Below are 19,839 nucleotides of genomic sequence, written 5' to 3'. Positions count from 1 at the left end.
CAGTAAGCATCCCAAGGGATTGGATACAGGCAAACCTAAGACACCTACTCAGCATCAGGTTGTGCAGTTTAAGCATATATATTTATTGTGAGACTTTAAGCACAACAGTGATTGCCCTTTGTACTAGTACCTCTGCTTTGTAGCTTAGGACTATGTCTCCTCGTAAGAAGGTCTCAGGGGGAGGTAACAAGGGCACTGGTAAGTCACCGCCTAGGTCTAGGGGGTTCTAAAAATGCCTGTAGGTTACCACCCCCCCCCCTGCAAGACTGAAGCCAGCCTCACAGGATGAGTCAGTGCCCCTGTCAGGTTTTGCAGCCTCTCCTAATATTTCAGCCCCGGTATACGTCACTGAGGACTCCCTTAGGGCTACATTGGAGGGTTTTAAAGGGAGAATCATGAATTTTATTTCAGCTTCCCTGAAAGATAGCAGGAAAAGGGGTAGATCCCCTCCCTCTGCTGAGATTCCTCTTTCAGATGACACTTCTGACAATGAGGAGAGATCCCTATCTTGGGACAGGGATCTTGAGCAGTCGGATGAATCAGAGGAAGAGGAGAGAGTCCCCTCCTCCCAGGCGCTCTGAAAACAGGTGCAGTATTATACTGAATTGGTGCATACCACATTCAGAATGCCTGCTGCTGAGATCGATACGTCCTCTGTTTCTTACCTGGGAGTCAGGAAAATCCCACAGACTGCCTTTTCCTTTCCAATTCATCCCTTAATGGATAAATTGTTGTATGAGAATTGGGGACATCCTGATAAACTGTTTGCTCCTCCTAAAAGGTTTTCTATGCTTTATCCTCTGGAGGAAAGTTTCACCAAGAAATGGGGGGTCCCATCTGTCGATACGGCTGTTTCTTGCATGAATAGAAACCTGACCTGTCCTTTGGATAATGCTCAGGTATTTAAAGATCCAACTGATAAGAAGCTGAAAACATTATTAAAAGCCTCCATTTCCATTACTGGCGCTGTAGTGCAACCTACAGTCGCAGCTGTGGGGGTGTGTCAGTTCCTCAAGGAACAGGTTAAGCAGATGCTTGACCTCCTTCCCAGTGAGGAAGTGGAGAATTATGCAGAAATACCTCAAATTCTGTGTTTCATGATTGATGCGATTTTGGATTCTGTTCAACAAGCATCTTGTTTGTCTCTCCTGTTGGTACACATGCGAAGGGCCCTAAAGAATTGGGCAGCTGAGCTATCATGCAAGAAGCATTTGATTGGGTTCCTGTTTATAGGGGAACGTTTGTTTGGAGAAGAATTAGACAAATTCGTCCAAAAAATTTCAGGGGGTAAATCTACTCTCCTTCCAGTCAAAACGTTCATCATTTAGGCATTCTCTCTCTCCCGGAGCATCAAGCTCTAAGCAGTGGCAACCGCCTTCTCAACCGCCCTCTACAGGAAAGGCTCAAGGCCGGGCCCAGGGGCAGAAGAAATCCTGGGGGCGAAAGCCTGCCAAGCAGAGCCCAAAAGCTTCCTTGTAAAGGGGCGCCCCCGCTCGGCCGAGTGGGGGGAAGGATCCTGCAGTTTGCGGAAGCCTGGTGGGAAGAGATCCGGGACAAGTGGGTGGTCTAGTCGGTATCTCTGGCCTACAAGCTGGAGTTTCAGGAGATTCCACCTTCTGGCTTTCTAAGGTCAAGGATCCCCAGGGACCCAGTAAAGCAAAGACCACTATTTCTGGCCTTAGATCACTTACTATCCCAGGGGGTGATAGTAGAAGTGGTCCCAAATGAACAGGGCTCAGGGTTTTACTCGCATCTCTTCACTGTTCCAAAGCCAAATGGAAGTGTTAGACCTATCCTGGATCTGAAGGATCTGAACCGGTTTTTACGCATCTGGTCCTTCTGAATGCAGTCAATTCACACTGTGGTCTCCTCCCTGCAAGGGGTAGAGTTTATGGCATCAATAGACATCAAGGATGCATATCTCCATGTGCCAAAAGTATCTAAGGTTCGCGGTAGAGTGGCGCCATTTTCAATTTGTGGCCTTGCCGTTCGGGCTCGCGACGGCCCCTCGAGTCTTCACAAAGATTCTGGACCCTCTCTTGGCAAACTTAAGAGCTCAGGGTATAGCCGTCATGGCTTATGTAGATTATTTGCTTCTCATAGAGAAAACAGTAGCTCTCCTGAACCACAGTGTTACCAGAACGCTAGAACACCAGGAACGCCTAGGTTGGATTATAAAACTAGAAAAGTCGTCCCTACAGCCTGCTACTGGGTTAGAATACCTGGGTATGGTTATCGATACCGCTCAGGGTAAGGTGTTTCTACCAAGGCCAAAAGCCTTGGCCATTGGGGATCTGGTGCGCCTAGTTCTGGGCAGAAGATCTTCCCCCATTCGGTTGTGCATGAGACTGTTAGGGAAAATGGTCGCCTCTTTCGAGGCCGTTCCATTCGCTCAGTTCCACTCAATGCCTCTGCAAAGATGCATCCTTGTGGCTTGGAACAGGAAGCCCCAGCCCCAGTCAACACAGTACACACGATCGTTGTGTACTGTGTTGAAGGTACACAGAACACCCACTGCTTCAGACGCCAACACACTACACGAGGCCGCCGCGCTGGCGGCCTTATATAGTGTGGGGCGTGCACTACACAGCCTGAGCTATGATTGGCCACAGGCATCCTGCCTGTGGCCAATCATGGCTCTCCACGCTGCTGGCGCTGCGATTGACCAAGCATGCGGGGTCACAGTGCATGCTTGGCCAATCATGAGCCAGCAATGCACTGCGCCATCGCAGTGCACTGTGGGCCGTGAGCGCCACACGAATTTGACGCAAACGGACCAAAATGTTCGGACTTCGCCAAACGGACAAACAGCCAATGTTCGAGTCGAACGTATGTTCGACTCGAACACGAAGCTCATCCCTAGTTGAGAGTGCCCGAAGAGATCACCTATGGCCCCATCACCCTGAAAGCGCCCAATCTCGTCTGATCTTGGAGGCTAAACAGTGTTGGGCCTGGTTAGTACCTGGATGGGAGACAGCCTGGGAATACCAGGTGCCATAGGCTTCTTTTTATGTTGTTGGCTTTGACCTGTTTTTTTCTCTTGTTTCTCAAGGCGCCCATCTTGGCGTTTGTCAAGAGGGTTGGGTGTGTCTTGAAGAGAACGCTTACGGCCACATCACCCTGAAAGCACCCAATCTCGTCTGATTTCAGAGGCTAAGCAGTGTCAGGCCTGGTTACTGCCGGGATGGGAGACTGCCTGGGAAGACCAGGTGCCATAGAAGGATCTGGCCTGGTTAGTGTCTTGATTGGGAGATCGCTTGGGAATACCGGATGCCGTAGGCTTCTTTTTATGTTGTTGGCTTTGACCTATTTTTTTAGCTTGTTTCCCAAGGTGACCATCTTGGCCTTTGTCAAGAGGCTTCAGAGTGCCCAAAGAGAGTGCCTACGGCCAAATCACCCTGAAAAAACCCAATCTCATCTGATCTCGGAGGCTAAGCAGCGATGGGCCTGGTTAGTACCTGGATGGGAGACAGCCTGGGAATACCAGGTGCCGTAGGCTTCTCCTTATGTTGTCGGCGTTTTTTTCCCCTTTTTTCCCAAGGTGACCATCTTGGCATTTGTCAAGAGGGTTGAGAATGCCCAAAGAGATCGCTTACAGCAGCATGACCCTGAAAGAGCCCTATCTCTTCTCATCCCTCAGGCTAAGAAGGGTTGGGCCTAGTTAGTACCTGGATGGGAGATGGCGTTGGAATACCAGGTGCCGTATTCTTCTTTTTATGTTGTTGACATTGACCTGTTTTTTTTCGCTTGTATCTCAAGGTGACTATCTTGGCATTTGTCAAGAGGGTTGAGAGTGCCCAAAGAGATTGCCTATGGGCACATAACCCTGAAAGCGCCCGATCTCCTCTGATCTCGGAGGCTAAACAGTGTTGGGCCTTGCTAGTACCTGGATTGGAGACCACCTGGGAATACCAGGTGTCGTAGGCTTCTTTTTATGTTGTTGGTGTTGACCTGTTTTTTTTTCGCTTGTTTCCCAAGGTGACCATATTGGTGTTTGTCAAGAGGGTTGAGAGTGCCTGAGGAGATCGCCTACGGCCCCATCACCTTGAAAGTGCCCGTTCTTGTCTGATCTCGGAGGCTAAGCATTGTCGGGCCTGATTAGTAACTGCAGGGAAGACCGACTGGGAATACCAGGTGCCGTATGCTTATTTTTATGTTGTTGGCGTTGACCTGTTTTTTTTCACTTGTTTCCCAAGGTGACCATCTTGGCAATTGTCATGAGAGTTGAGAGTGCACAAAGAAATTACCTACGGGCACAACACCCTGAAAGCGCCCAATCTCGTCTAGTCTCAGAGGCTAAGCAGGGTTGGGCCTGGTTTGTACCTGGATGGCAGACCGTCTGGGTTTTCCAGATGCCGTCAGCGAGAGCAGCATGTCATCCGCGTAGGCAGATATCTTGCACTCAATAGTACCCATTTGGAGTCCCGTTATGTCTGAGTTTTGTCGAATTGTGGAGAGAAAGGGTTCCAATGACAGTGCGAATAATAGGGGCGACAGGGGTCAACCCTGTCTGGTCCCATTCCCGATGTCAAGGGGAGATGAGAGCACGCCATTTGCTTTGACTTGAGCTGAAGGGCGTGAGTATATCTTACTTATCCATGCCAGCATCCGTTCACAGACCTATATGGCGAAGGACCGAGAACATGAATGTCCATTTGACCCGATCAAAAGCCTTCTCGGCATCAGTACTCACGAAAAGACAAGGGGTCCCAGATGACTTTGCTTTATGGACCAGGGTAAGCACCTTAACGGTGTTGTCCCTATCTTCCCTGGTGGGAATAAAACCTAACTGGTCAATGTGTATAAGAGACTGCAAGTGCTGTGCCAATCACGTTGTGAGGATTTTAGAGAATAGTTTTAGGACCGAATTTAGGAGGGAAATGGGTCTGTAGCTCCCACATAGGCCCGGGTCTTTGCCCTCCTTAGGTATCAACGAGATGTGGGCTCTAAGGGTATCCTCAGGAAAATCCCCATTCAAGCTCAGAGTATTAAATAAATTCACCAAGCACGGGCCGAGAATAGGAAGGAAGGTCTTATAGTATTGTGCGGTATATCCGTCAGGGCCCGGAGCCTTACCCACCTTCGGAGGTCCCACGGCCGTCTGGACTTCTTCCAGTGTGATCGGGTCCTCCAAGTACTCCCGTGATTCCGATGAGAGGGTTGGTAGACCAGAACCGGTTACATATCTGTCTATATTGTCCTGTCCGGACCCTGAATCGGGCAGGTTGTAGAGATCCGAGTAAAATTTTTCAAAGACTTCGGCTATTTGCGTTGGGTTAGAGGCCCTCTGGCCATTCTCATCTATCAACTGTGGTATGTAAGAGGCAGATTTCAACTCCTTTACAAACCTGGCTAAGATTTTTCCGCATTTGTCCCCTGACTCCTACGTCAGTTTACGACAAAACTGGAGTGCCGCTTTCGCTTTATAATGGAGTAGGTCAGTAATCTGGGTACGGAGTGTCCCCAATTCAATCTCTAAGCCCTTGTACACACGGTCGGAGATTCCGTCGGAATGTGTCCGATCAGAGCGGTTTGTTGGATATTCCGACTGTGTGCGGTATGCATCGGACTGTTTCCGTCGGAATATCCGTCGGACCAAATTTTCCAACTTGCTGGAAATATTTTCCGACAAACTACTCCGATCGGACACACTCCGATCATGTGTAGAGAATTCCGATCGGACAAAGTGCCACACATGCTCAGATCAAATTCCTACATCAAAGCTATTGGCTACTAGCCTGAACGTAGTCCCATCGTAATGAAATTACGTCATCACGTTCTGAAAGATCAGATTTTCCGACAACTTTGTCCGACCGTGTGTATGCAACAGTTTCTGACAAGATCCGTCGGTCAAAATCCGACGGATTTGGTTGTCGCAATCTCCGACTGTGTGTGCAAGGGCTAAGGGCCATGAGGGGGCATATTTATGTTTCACTTCCACAGAGGCAAGTTCACGAAACAGATTAGCAAGCTGTTCCTTCCATGTTCGTTTGATGTGCGCCCCGTGCCTGATAAGTACCCTGCGGAGTACTGACTTGTGAGCCTCCCAAATTATCCCCGGGTTGCAGTCCTGCGTTTAGTTTTCTTGGAAATAAAGGTCCAATTCCCTGGTCACATCGGCTAAAACTTCCAGTATCTGGAGGAGGCTCTCATTAAGGTGCCAGAATATCTGACAAACCTCTCCAATCGGACACATTCCGACAAAATCTCAGATCGTGTGCACAAGGGCTTAGAGATTGAATTGGGGACACTCCGTACCCAGATTACTGACCTACTCCATTATAAAGCGAAAGCGGCACTCCAGTTTTGTCATAAACTGATGTAGGAGTCAGGGGACAAATGCGGAAAAATCTTAGCCAGTTTGGTAAAGGAGTTGAAATCTGCCTCTTACATACCACAGTTGATAGATGAGAATGGCCAGAGGGCCACTACCCCAACCCAAATAGCCAAAGTCTTTGAAAAATGTTACTCTGATCTCTGCAACCTGCCCGATTCAGGGTCCGGACAGGACAATATAGACAGATATGTAACCGGTTCTGGTCTACCAACCCTCTCATCAGAATCACGGGAGTACTTGGAGGACCCGATCACACTGGAAGAAGTCCAGATGGCAGTGGGACCTCTGAAGGTGGGTAAGGCTCTGGGTCCTGACGGATATACCGCACAATACTATAAGACCTTCCTCCCTATTCTCGGCCCGCGCTTGGTGAATTTATTTAATACTCTGAGCTCGAATGGGGATTTTCCTGAGGATACCCTTAGAGCCCACATCTCGTTGATACCTAAGGAGGGTAAAGACCCGGGCCTATGTGGGAGCTACAGACCCATTTCCCTCCTAAATTCGGTCCTAAAACTATTCTCTAAAATCCTCACCATCCTTGGCACAGCACTTGCAGTCCCTTATACACATTGACCAGTTAGGTTTTATTCCCACCAGGGAAGATAGGGACAACACCATTAAGGTGCTTACCCTGGTCCATAAAGCAAAGTAATCTGGGACCCCTTGTCTTTTCGTGAGTACTGATGCCGAGAAGGCTTTTGATCGGGTCAAATGGACATTCATGTTCTCTGTCCTTCGCCATATAGGTCTGAGTGAACGGATGCTGGCATGGATAAGTAAGATATACTCACGCCCTTCAGCTCAAGTCAAAGCGAATGGGGTGCTCTCATCTCCCCTTGACATCGGGAATGGGACCAGACAGGGTTGCCCCCTGTCACCCCTATTATTCGCACTGTCATTGGAACCCTTTCTCTCCACAATTCGACAAAACTCAGACATAACGGGACTCCAAATGGGAACTATTGAGTGCAAGATATCTGCCTACGTGGATGACATGCTGCTCTCGCTGATGAATCCCAAAGTTTCCTTGCCAAATCTCCTTCGGGAATTCCAGATATACGGGATACTTCTTGAAATCAGAGGCCATGGGGGTTGCAGTCCCCTCGCAAACGTTACTAGACTTGCAGTCCAATTTTCGATTTAAATTGACCCATACAGCCCTTAAGTACTTAGGTACTTACATTCCACTCCGTTTATGTTGAACTTCCCCCCACCCCTTGTCACTAAGATCCGCAGTTTGCTTCACGGGTGGCATTCTGGCCTCCATTCCTGGTAGCGGAGATGCAATCTCATTAAAATGAACATACTCCCTAAATTGACCTATCTTTTCCAAGCTCTCCCGATCCAGATTCCAGTCCCATTTTTTAAGCAAGCTCAATCCCTGCTCACTCAATTTAACTGGGCCCACAAAATCCCAGACTTAAGTGGTCACAGCTGACATTGTCTAAACAACAGGGAGGGTTGGTTCTCCCTGACTTGCGACGCTACTACCTGGCCTCCCATCTGGGGCGTGTATTGGACTGGAATTAAAAACAAACTTTCTAAGCTCTGGGTGCAACTAGAACAATCTCACTCCCAAAGTCCGCTAAGAAGCGCCATGTGCTATAAGGATTTACCCACAGAATTGACGTCACATCCCACTATAGGGGCTTCGTTGCAGGAGCGAAGGCCCTTTGGCCCACATTCTCTCTCAAACAGATCACCCACACGTAACCTGTCTGTCCAACTGGGAAAAGGACCTTAATTGCTAGTTTTCCCCAGTACAGAGACAACACATTATCACTTTGGCTCTCAAAACCTCGCTGTGAACGAAGATACAGGAGACGAATTTTAAACTTCTCATCAGGTGGTATTTGAAACCATCAAAGTTGCATAAATGTTTCCCCTCTTCCTCGAACATATTCTGGAGGTGTGGAGAAGAAGAGGGCATGTTGCTCCACATTTTTTGGTCCTGCCCCAGCTTGGTGGACTTCTGGACAGAGATCCGATGCATAACACAAAAATTCACAGACTTCTCCATCCCGGAAGAGGCTGCATTCTTTCTCTTGCACCATTCACAGATTCCCATTAAGAAGTAAAAAAAATCAATTTTACGGCATGTGATAAATGCGTCAAAATCCTGCATCCCTCTCTATTGGAAAAAATGTTCCCCCCCTTTCATTACTCACTGGCTTAGGAAAATAGAGGACATTAAAAAAATGGAGGACTTGATCCTCACATCACAAGGTAAACAAGAATTTTTTAAACAAACCTGGGACATCTGGAATACCTTTATATTCTCGCTGGAAGAATGTCGCCTGCTATCGCCTTAGTGCTCTGAGCTTTCCTTGACTGGCCCCTTGGGCAGTGGCTGCCATCGTGTCTCGTCCCCTCTTCTCCTTTCCTGATCTTTCACCCCTTCTCTTTTCTGCCTTCCTCCCCTATCTCTCACCCCCTCCACCACCTCTCTCTTTTGGAAAAAGTGGAAAATTGGGAATGACGGCCCCACACCCCCCTCTGGATGGATTATGCCGGAGGGACCTGGGGTTTGTGTGACCCTGGATCTTGGTACAGTACTTTATCCGTGCCTCGAATCATTATGATTGATGGAAGGCAGACTCACAGTTGCGAATATACCTGTATCAAGTATTGTTCAGCTGCTTTTTGCTCTGTATTTCTCTGTTGCATTAAATACTCGGGGGACCGTCTTCCCCTGTTTGGAGAAAAAATTATATTTGAAAAAAAAAAAGAAGTCTACAACACCTGGTATTCCCAGGCGGTCTCCCATTCAGGCATTAACCAGGCCTGACCCTGCTTAGCCTCCAAGATCAGACAAGATGGAACATATTCAGGGTGATGTGGCTATAGCAAATATCTTCAGGCACTCTCTTGACAATCGCCAAGATGATCACCTTGGGAACAAGCAGAAAAAAATTAGTCAACGGCAACAACATAAAAAGAAGCCTACGGCATCTGGAAATCCCAGGCGGTCTCCCATCCAGGTACTAAACTGGTCCCAACCCTGCTTAGCCTCTGAGATTAGATGAGATTGGGCTCTTTCAGGGTGATGTGGCCGTAGGAGATTTCTTCAGGCACTCTCAACCCTCTTGACTAACGCCAAGATGGTCACCTTGGGAAGCAAACAAAAAAAACAAGTCAACGCCAACAACATAAGAAGAAGTCTACAGCACCTAGTATTCCCAGGTGGTCTCCCATCCGGGTATTAACAAGGCCCGACCCTGTTTAGTTCCTGAGATCAGACAAGATCTGGTGCTTTCAGGGTTATGTGGCCATAGGCGAGCTCTTCAGGCACTCTCAACACTCTTGACAAACACCAAGATGATCACCTTGGTAAACAAACAAAACAAAAACAAGTCAACGCCAACTACATAAAAAGAAGCCTACGGCACCTAGTATTCCCAGGTGGTCTCCAATCCAGGTACTAGCAAGGCCCAACCCTGTTTAGCCTCTGAGATCAGAGGAGATCAAGCGAAAAAAAACAGGTCAATGTCAACAACATAAAAAGAAGAATACGGCACCTGGTATTCCAACGCCATCTCCCATCCAGGTACTAACTAGGCCCAATCCTTCTTAGCCTCAGAGATGAGAAGAGATCAGGGTGATGCTGCTGTAAGCGAACTCTTTGGGCACTCTCAACCCTTTTGACAAATGCCAAGATGGTCACCTTGGGAAACAAGCGAAAAAAAAAAACGAATCAACGCCAACAACATAAAAAGAAGTCTACAATAACTGGTATTCCCAGGTGGTCTCCCATCCAGGTACTAACCAGGCCTGACTCTTCTTAGCCTCCAAGATCAGATGAGATTGGGTGCTTTCAGAGTGATGTGGCCATAGGCAATCTCTTCAGGCACTCTCAACCCTCTTGACAAACACCAAGATGGTCACCTTGGGAAACAAGCAAAAAAAATAAGTCAATTCCGACAACTTAAAAAAAAAGCCTATGGCATTGAGAAATCCCAGGCGGTCTCCCGTCCAGGTACTAACCAGGTCCCAAGCCTGCTTAGCCTCTGAGATCAAATGAGATTGGGCTCTTTCAGTGTGATGCGGCCATAGTAGATTTTTTCAGGCACGCTCAACCCTCTTGACAAACGCCAAGATGGTCACCTTGGGAAACAAACAAAAAAAACAAGTCAACGCCAACAACATAAAAAGAAGCCTACAGCACCTAGTATTCCCAGGCGGTCTCCCATACAGGTATTAACAAGGCACGACCCTTTCTAGCCTCTGAGATCAGAGGAGATTGGGCGCTTTCAGGGTGATGTGCCATAGGCAATCTCTTTAGGCACTCTCATCCCTCTTGAAAAATGCCAAGATAGTCACCCTGGGAAACAAGCGAAAAAAAACAGGTCAACGCCAACAACATAAAAAGAAGAATACGGCACCTGGTATTCCAAGGCCGTCTCCCATTCAAGTACTAACTAGGCCCAACTCTTCTTAGCCTCCGAGATCAGAAGAGATAGGGTGCTTTCAGGGTGATGCGGCTGTAAGCGATCTCTTTAGGCACTCTCAACCCTCTTGACAAATGCCAAGATGATCACTTTGGTAAACAAGCGAAAAAAACAGGTCAACGCCAGCAACATAAAAAGAAGCCTGTGGCATCTGGAAAACCCAGGCAGTCTCCCATCCAGGTACAAACCAGGCCCAACCCTGCTTAGCCTCTGAGACCAGACGAGATTGGGCACTTTCAGGGTGTTGTGCCCATAAACAATTTCTTTGTGCACTCTCAACCCTCTTGACAAATGCCAAGATGGCCACCTTGGGAAACAAGGGGAAAAAAACAGGTCAACGCCGACAACATAATGAGAAGCCTACAGCACCTGGTATTCACAGGCTGTCTCCCATCCAGGTACTAACCAGGCCCATCACTGCTTAGTCTCAGAGATCGGATGAGATTGGGCTCTTTCAGGGTGATTTGGCTGTAGGCAATCTCTTTGGGCACTCTGAAGCCTCTTGACAAATGCCAAGATGGTCACCTTGGGAAACAAGCTAAAAAAAACAGGTCAAAGCCAACAACATAAAAAGAAGCCTACGGCATCCGGTATTCCCAGGCGATCTCCCAATCAAGACACTAACCAGGCCAGATCCTTCTATGGCACCTGGTCTTCCCAGGCAGTCTCCCATCCAGGTACTAACCAGGCCTGACGCTGCTTAGCCTCTGAAATCAGACGAGATCAGGTGCTTTCAGGGTTATGTGGCCATAAGCTCTTGACAAACGCCAAGATGGTTGCCTCGAGAAACAAGCGAAAAAAACAGGTCAAAGCCAACAACATGGCACATGGTATTCCCAGGCGGTTTCCCATCCAGGTACTAACCAGGCCCGACACTGTTTAGCCTCCGAGATCAGACAAGATTGGGCGCTTTCAGGGTGATGGGGCCGTAGGTGATCTCTTCGGGCACTCTCAACCCTCTTGACAAACGCCAAGATGGTCACCTTGGGAAACAAGTGAAAAAAAAACAGGTCAAGGCCAACAACATAAAAAGAAGCCCATGGCACCTGTTATTCCCAGATGTTCTCCCATCCTGGTACTAACCAGGCCCAACACTGCTTAGCCTCCAAGATCAGACAAGATCTGGTGCTTTCAGGGTGATGGGGCCATAGGTGATCTCTTTGGGCACTCTCAACCCTCTTGTTAAAAACCAAGATGGTCACCTTGGAAAACAAGTGAAAATAAACAGGTCAACGCCAACAACATAAAAAGAAGCCTACGGCACCTGGTATTCACAGATGGTCTCCCATACAGGTATTAACCAGGCCGTACATTGCTAGGCCTCCGAGATCAGATGAGATTGTGCGCTTTCAGGGTGATGTGGCCATAGGTGTTCTATTCAGACACTCTCAACCCTCTTGACAAATGCCAAGATGGTCATCTTGGGAAACAAGTGAAAAAAAACAGGTCAACGCCAACAACATAGACCCTGGTGGTCTCCCATCTGACCCTGACCCTGCGTAGCCTCTGAGATTGGGCACTTTCAGGGTGATGTGGGCTTAGGCGAACGCTTCGGGACATACGCAAAACTCTTGACAGATGCTAAAATGGTCACCTTGGGAAACAAGCGAAAAAAAAACAGGTCAAAGCCAACAATATAAAAAGATTCCTATGGCACCTGTAATTAGGTACTATCCAGGCCGCACCCTGCTTAGCCTCAGAGATCAGATGAGATTGGGCGCTTTCAGGGTGATGTGGCCGTAGGAGATTTCTTTGGGCTCTCTCAGCCCTCTTGACAAATGCCAAGATGGTCACCTTGAGAAACAAGCGGTAAAAAAAAACATGTCAATGCCAACAAAATAAAAAGAAGCCTACGGCACCTGGTATTCCCAGTCGGTCTCCCATCCAGTTACTAATCAGGCCCGACAATGCTTAGCCCCCGAAATCAGACAAGATCGGGCACTTTCCGGGTGATTTGGCCGTAGGCACTTTCTTTGGGCACTCTCAACCCTCTTGACAAACGCCAAGATGGTTATCTTGGGAACAAGCGAAAAAAAACAGGTCAACGTCAACAACATAAAAAATAGGATTTTTATATACAGCTTACCTGTAAAATCCTTTTCTTGAGACTAAATCACGGGACACAGGAGCTTCATTACATAGTGAGTTATATAGGCACCTCTGGTGATTGGACACTGGTTTACCCCCAATTAAGGAGAATTCCTCCCCTATATAACCCCTCCCATATGGGAGGTACCTCCGTTTTGTAGCAAAGCAATAGGAAACCACGTAAAACCCAAGAGGGGCGGGAGCCCTGTGTCCCGTGATGTACTCTCAAGAAAAGGATTTTACAGGTATGCTGTATATGCTGTATATAAAAATCCTATTTTCTTGACCATACATCACGGGACACAGGAGCTTCATTACATAGTAGGATGTCCCAAAGCAATGCTCAGATTGAGGGGAGGGAGACACAGATCATAATATATAGACCGCCAAGGACCGGAGGACCTAAACTGCAGCCTGCAGTACACTGCACCCAAAGGCGATATCCTCTTGCCCTCTGACATCCACCCGATAGAATCTGGTCAATGTGTGGACTGATGACCAAGTTGTAGCCTTACAGATCTGAGCCAGGGAGGCCTGGTGATGCACTGCCCAAGAAGCACTTACAGCCCTAGTTGAGTGCGCTTTCACTTGAAAAGGAGGGGTCTTCCCTTTAACACTACAGGCCTAAGAAATAATCTGTCTAATCCACCTTGAGAGAGTGGATTTTGATGCCGCCTGGCCTTTCCTAGGGCCTTCCGGCAAAATAAATAAGCAATCAGTTTTCCTTATCTGAGCAGTTGCCTGAAGTTAGATACTGATTGCCCTTACCACATCCAAAGTGTGCAAAGATTCTTCTTCTGTGGACTGTGGGTCCGGAAAAAAGGATGGTAGGATTACATCTTGATTCAAATGGAATCCTGAAACCACCTTAGGCAGAAAGGACATGTTGGGACGCATTACCACCTGGTCCTTATGAATAATTAGATACGGCTCTTTGCTGGAGAGAGCTGCTAGTTCTGACACTCTTCTAGCCGTGGATATGGCTACCAAGAAAACCAATTTTTTAGTCAAAAGAACTAACGAAACCTGATGCAAAGGTTTAAAAGGTTGCCCCTGCAAAGCTGAGAGAACCAAATTCAGATACCATGGGCATACTGGAGGTTTGGCTGGCGGCCTTATCCGCATAGCCCCCTGGATGAAAGCCCGCACCAGGGAATGCGATGCAAGTGGCTTCTGAAAAAAAAACTGACAAGGCCGAAATCTGCACCTTGATAGTGCTTACTGCCAAATTCATTTCTAGGCCTGACTGGAGGAGGGCCAAGATCCTGCTAATGACATACTTTCTAGGATGCCATTCCCTGAGTTCACACCAGGAAACATATGCCCTCCAGATTTTGTAGTAAATCAGCCTGGAGGCCGGCTTTCTGGCATTGACCAGAGTATAAAGGACTGGCCCCGAAAGTCCACGGTCTCTCAGAATGTGGGTCTCAGCAGCCAAACCGTCAAATTCAGACTGTGTAAAGCAGGATGGTAAATCGGACCCTGTGAGTGCAGATCTGGCCGGAGAGGGAGGATCCACGGCCTGCCTACTGCCAACTTCATGATCTCTGCGTACCACGGTCACCTGGGCCAGGCCGGGGCTACCAAAAGAACCGACTTTGTCTCCCTCTTGACTCTTTCCAGGAACCGAGACAGAAGCGGGTACGTGGGAAAGACATAAATCAAATTGTACTGATCCCAGGGAACTGTCAGAGCATCCGACCCCTGAGCGAGTGTCCTTGACACGAATTTGTCCAGTTTTCTGTTGAACCTGGACGCAAACAGATCTACGTCGGGAGTACCCCACCTGCGACATATGTTCCAAAACACTTCGGGGTGCAGAGCCAATTCTCCTGGGCACAACTGCTGGCGGCTCAGAAAATCCGCCTGACAATTTTCCACTCCTGGAATGAAGACTGCAGAAAGGCATGGACCATGCCTTTCTGCCCAGACAAGTATGCGATTCATCTCTTTTTGCGCAACCAGACTCCTGGTACCGCCCTGGTGATTGATATAGGCCACTGCTGTGGCATTGTCGGACTGAACCTGAACCGGGAGACCCTGTAGTCTGAAAGACCAGTTTATGAGAGCCATATAAACTGCCCGGATCTCCAAGATATTTATGGGCAATAGCTTCTTGATCGCAGACGATTTCCCCTGCGAGCACGTCTCCTCCAACACTGCTCCCCAGCCTGTCAGGCTGGAATCTGTCGTAATAATCTTCCATGGAAGAGGAAGAAAAGTTTTGCCTTTCAGCAAACTCTCAGTTTGTAATCACCAGACGAGACTCTTGCGTGTCCCTGGGGATAGACGCATAGGAAGATCCAAGGACTGGGCTTCCTGTTCCAAGCCGCAAGGATGCATCTTTGCAGAGGCCTTGAGTGGAACTGGGCGAATGGAACGGCCTCGAAGGAGGCGACCATTTTCCCTAACAGTCTCATGCACAACCGAATGGGGGAAGATCTTCTGCCCAGATTTAGGCGCACCAGATCCCCAATGGCCAAGGCGTTTGGCCTTGGTAGAAACACCTTGCCCTGAGCGGTATCGATAACCATACCAAGGTATTCCAACCTGATAGCAGGCTGTAGGGACGACTTTTCTAGGTTTATAATCCAACATAGGCATTCCAGGTGTTCTAGCGTTCTGGTAACACTGTGGTTCAGGAGCGCTACTGTTTTCTCTATGAGAAGCAAATTGTCTAGATAAGTCATGACGGCTATACCCTGAGCTTTTAGGTTTGCCAAGAGAGGGTCCAGAATCTTTGTGAAGACTCGAGGGGCCGTCGCGAGCCCGAACGGCAAGGCCACAAATTTAAAATGGCGCCGCTCTACCGAGAACCTTAGATACTTTTGGTGTGCGGGAAAAATTGGCACATGGACATATGCATCCTTGATGTCTATTGATGCCATAAACTCTCCCCCTTGCAGGGAGGAGACCACAGTGCGAATTGACTGCATTCGAAAGGACCGGATGCGTAAAAACCGGTTCAGATCCTTCAGATCCAGGATAGGTCTGACACTTCCATTTGGCTTTGGAACGGTGAAGAGATTTGAGTAAAACCCTGAACCCTGTTCTTTTGGGTCCACTTCTACTATCACCCCCTGGGATAGTAAGTGATCTAAGGCCAGAAATAGCGGTCTTTGCTTTACTGGGTCCCTGGGGATCCTTGACCTTAGAAAGCTAGAAGGTGGAATCTCCTGAAACTCCAGCTTGTAGCCCAGAGATACCGAAGAGACCACCCACTTGTCCCGGATCTCTTCCCGCCAGGCTTCCGCAAACTGCAGAGCCTTCCCCCCACTCGGCCGAGCGGGGGCGCCCCTTCACAAGGAAGCTTTTGGGCTCTGCTTGGCAGGCTTTCACCCCCAGGATTTCTTCTGCCCCTGGGCCCGGCCTTGAGTCTTTCCTGTAGAGGGGGGTTGAGAAGGCCGTCGCCACTGCTTAGAGCTTGATGCTCCGGAAGAGAGAGAATGCCTAAATGATGGACGTTTGCTCCTTTTGACTGGAAGGAGAGAAGATTTACCCCCTGACATTTTTTGGACGAATTTGTCTAATTCTTCTCCAAACAAACGTTCCCCTTTAAACGGGAACCCAATCAAATGCTTCTTGCATGATAGCTCAGCTGCCCAATTCTTTAGCCATAGGGCCCTTCGCATGTGTACCAACAGGAGAGACAAACGAGATGCTTGTTGGACAGAATCCAAAGTCGCATCAATCATGAAACACAGAATTTGAGGTATTTCTGCATAATTCTCCACTTCCTCACTGGGAAGGAGGCCAAGCATCTGCTTAACCTGTTCCTTGAGGAACTGACACAACCCCACAGCTGCGACTGTAAGTTGCACTACAGCGCCAGTCATGGAAAAGGAGGCTTTTAATAATGTTTCCAGCTTCTTATCAGTTGGATCTTTAAATACCTGAGCATTATCCAAAGGACAGGTCAGGTTTCTATTCACGCAAGAAACAGCCGCATCGACAGATGGGACCCCCCATTTCTTGGTGAAACTTTCCTCCAGAGGATAAAGTATAGAAAACCTTTTAGGAGAAGCAAACAGTTTATCGGGATGTCCCCAATCCTCATACAACAATTTATCCATTAAGGGATGAATTGGAAAGGAAAAGGCAGTTTGTGGGATTTTCCTGACTCCCAGGGAAGAAACAGAGGACGTAGCGATCTCAGCAGCAGGCATTCTGAATGTGGTACGCACCAATTCAGTATAATACTGCACCTGTTTTCTCAGCGCCTGGCAGGAGGGGACTCTCTCCTCTTCCTCTGATTCATCCGACTGCTCAAGATCCCTTTCCCAAGATAGGGATCTCTCCTCATTGTCAGAAGTGTCATCTGAAAGAGGAATCTCAGCAGAGGGAGGGGGTCTACCCCTTTTCCTGCTATCTTTCAGGGAAGCTGAAATAAAATGTTTCTCCCTTCAAAACCCTCCAATGTAGCCCTAAGGGAGTCCTCAGTGACGTATATCGGGGCTGAAATATTAGGAGAGGCTGCAAAACCTGACAGGGGCACTGACTCATCCTGTGAGACTGGCTCCAGTCTTGCAGGGGGGGATGGTAACCTACAGGCATTTTTAGAACCCCCTAGACCTAGGCGGTGACTTACCAGTGCCCTTGTTACCTCCCCCTGAGACCCTCTTACGAGGAGACATAGTCCTAAGCTACAAAGCAGAGGTACTAGTACAAAGGGCAATCACTGTTGTGCTTAAAGTCTCACAATAAATATATATGCTTAAACTGCACAACCTGATGCTGAGTAGGTGTCTTAGGTTTGCCTGGATCCAATCCCTTGGGATGCTTACTGCCCACAGCTCCTGTGTCTCCACTTACAGCCCCCTGACGCTTTGGGCTTTTTAAAACTGCCGCCTGGCGCCTGCGCAGTACAGCGCCGTGCACACCGACGTGCATGGCTCGCGACCACACTCCCCCCTCCTCCATTAGCACAGGAGCGTGCTCGGCATGCGTACGCGTGTTCACGAGGACCGCCGGTATCCAGGGGGGAAGGGAATCACCATCGGAGCTGCGTGGGACCCCCAGACTACGTGGGACCCCTGTATTACCTTCATTGTGGCAGAGATTGCAGTGGAGACGTGGGTCATCTGGGAGAACCAGGCTTCACTGAGCGTGTGTATCTGAAAGGCATGTATGTATGCATCAGGCTGCTCTTACTCTGTCTAGTGGTGGAAACCAGGTAAGACATACAACTACTCAATGAAGAAATCCATAATATAATTTATATAGGATTAACTTCCCTTACATGTCCTCGCCGCAGGAACTGCTGAAAACAGACAGATTCCAGCCTTCACCCATCACAGCGGGCAGAGTTGTGCCAGCCTTCAGGTTTTTTTTGGGGTTCCTTTTCAGAAGAACCTCCTACCTGGACCTTGTAAAAGACCCTGCCAGAAACTCTTGTGCCACTATGTAAATAGTACACCAAGTCTGGTTTTCCCAGAGCCCAGTCTTCCAATAGTCCTCTCGACTTACAGGCAAAACCTCGTTTCTTCGGATGACGAGGCCCGGGTACCATATCATCTTGAGAGTCAAAATATCGGCCCGAGATATGGATCCGGTTTGTTGTAGCCCTTAGGCCCCCGCAGAGACCTGCACAGAGCTTTTTTCATAGCACATGTTTTACGTGACCAACCACCATAGACTCTGGCGAAAAAACTGAGGTGCCTCCCATATGGGAGGGGTTATATAGGGGAGGAATTCTCCTTAATTGGGGGTTTACCAATGTCCAATCACCAGAGGTGCCTATATAACCCACTATGTAATGAAGCTCCTGTGTCCCGTGATGTATGATCAAGAAATAAGCATACGGCACCTGGTATTCCCATACATACTCAAAACTCTTGACAGATGCTAAAATGGTCACCTTGGGAAACAAGCGGAAAAAAAACAGGTCAAAGCCAACAATATAAAAAGATTCCTATGGCACCTGTAATTAGGTACTATCCAGGCCGGACCCTGCTTAGCCTCTGAGATCAGATGAGATTGGGCGCTTTCAGGGTGATGTGGCCGTAGGAGATTTCTTTGGGCTCTCTCAGCCCTCTTGACAAATGCCAAGATGGTCACCTTGGGAAACAAGTGGAAAAAAAAAACATGTCAACGCCAACAACATAAAAAGAAGCCTACGGCACCTGGTATTCCCAGTCGGTCTTCCATCCAGTTACTAATCAGGCCCGACAATGCTTAGCCTCCGAGATCAGACAAGATCAAGCACTTTCAAGGTGATGGGGCCATAGGCAATCTCTTCGGGCACTCTCAACCATCTTGACAAACGCCAACATGGTCATCGTGGGAAACAAGCGAAAAAAAACAAGTTATTGCCAACATTGGAGGCTAAGCAGGGTTGGGCAATCAGTTTCCTTGCCTGAAATAGACATCTCAGAACTGCCATCTGGCTGCTTCCCGGGTTTCCAACTCCTTCAACTAATCCCAGGAGACAATACTTCGCCTCCATCCTGGTGGAGGTTCCAAACACCTGATCAATGGTTCCTGTCACCTCCGTCCAGTAGCGGATCAACTTCGGGCATCTCCAAAACATGTGCATCATGTCTCCCCCCATGTTCCAGCACCGGGGGCAACTTGTGTCCGGCCGTTCGGCCAAATTGAAAATGTTTACGAGGAGCATAATAAGTTCTATATAATAAGAACAGATGTGACATCCTCTGAGAGGAGAGCCACAATTGACCACAGGCAGGATTCCTGTGGCCAATTTTAGCTCAGGGGGGTTTAGTACACACCCCACACTATATAAGGCCGCCAGCGCGGCGGCCTTGTATAGTGTGTTGCGGCAGTCAGGGAAAGAGGACGATAGGCAGGGACAGTGTCTTTACTGCTTGGGAACCTAGCACTGTTACAGTGGGTGTTATGTGCCTCCTGCACAGTACACACCTGAAGCTACCCTTTATTACTGGTGTTCAATTTCTGCAATACAGGCATCTGCAGTGCAGAAGTTAGAGTGGGTGTTGTGTGCCT

The 19,839-nt window shown here is 48.4% G+C and overlaps 10 pseudogenes; 3 read left to right on the top strand and 7 right to left on the bottom strand.

Annotated features, from left to right (window-relative positions):
• Positions 1-2,884: 2,884 nt before the first annotated feature.
• LOC143954684 (5S ribosomal RNA) lies at positions 2,885-3,003 on the top strand (annotated as a pseudogene).
• A 377-nt stretch (positions 3,004-3,380) lies between these two features.
• Positions 3,381-3,499, top strand: LOC143950909 (5S ribosomal RNA; annotated as a pseudogene).
• A 309-nt stretch (positions 3,500-3,808) lies between these two features.
• On the top strand, positions 3,809-3,927 carry LOC143950266 (5S ribosomal RNA; annotated as a pseudogene).
• Positions 3,928-9,498: 5,571 nt separating this feature from the next.
• LOC143949968 (5S ribosomal RNA) lies at positions 9,499-9,617 on the bottom strand (annotated as a pseudogene).
• Positions 9,618-10,057: 440 nt separating this feature from the next.
• On the bottom strand, positions 10,058-10,176 carry LOC143956869 (5S ribosomal RNA; annotated as a pseudogene).
• Positions 10,177-11,145: 969 nt separating this feature from the next.
• Positions 11,146-11,264, bottom strand: LOC143945227 (5S ribosomal RNA; annotated as a pseudogene).
• Positions 11,265-11,424: 160 nt separating this feature from the next.
• LOC143943173 (5S ribosomal RNA) lies at positions 11,425-11,543 on the bottom strand (annotated as a pseudogene).
• Positions 11,544-11,822: 279 nt separating this feature from the next.
• On the bottom strand, positions 11,823-11,941 carry LOC143948387 (5S ribosomal RNA; annotated as a pseudogene).
• A 694-nt stretch (positions 11,942-12,635) lies between these two features.
• On the bottom strand, positions 12,636-12,754 carry LOC143950134 (5S ribosomal RNA; annotated as a pseudogene).
• A 6,232-nt stretch (positions 12,755-18,986) lies between these two features.
• LOC143951681 (5S ribosomal RNA) lies at positions 18,987-19,105 on the bottom strand (annotated as a pseudogene).
• Between the last annotated feature and the right edge of the window lie 734 nt (positions 19,106-19,839).

The sequence above is a fragment of the Lithobates pipiens genome, unplaced genomic scaffold (genome assembly GCF_037356315.1).
Source record: "Lithobates pipiens isolate NorthernLeopardFrog02 unplaced genomic scaffold, aLitPip1_a1.2 Scaffold_10, whole genome shotgun sequence".
NCBI classification, from domain to species: Eukaryota; Metazoa; Chordata; class Amphibia; order Anura; family Ranidae; genus Lithobates; species Lithobates pipiens.
Note: the sequence above shows the minus strand (reverse complement) of the source record. Positions and strands in the feature narration are given on the sequence as shown.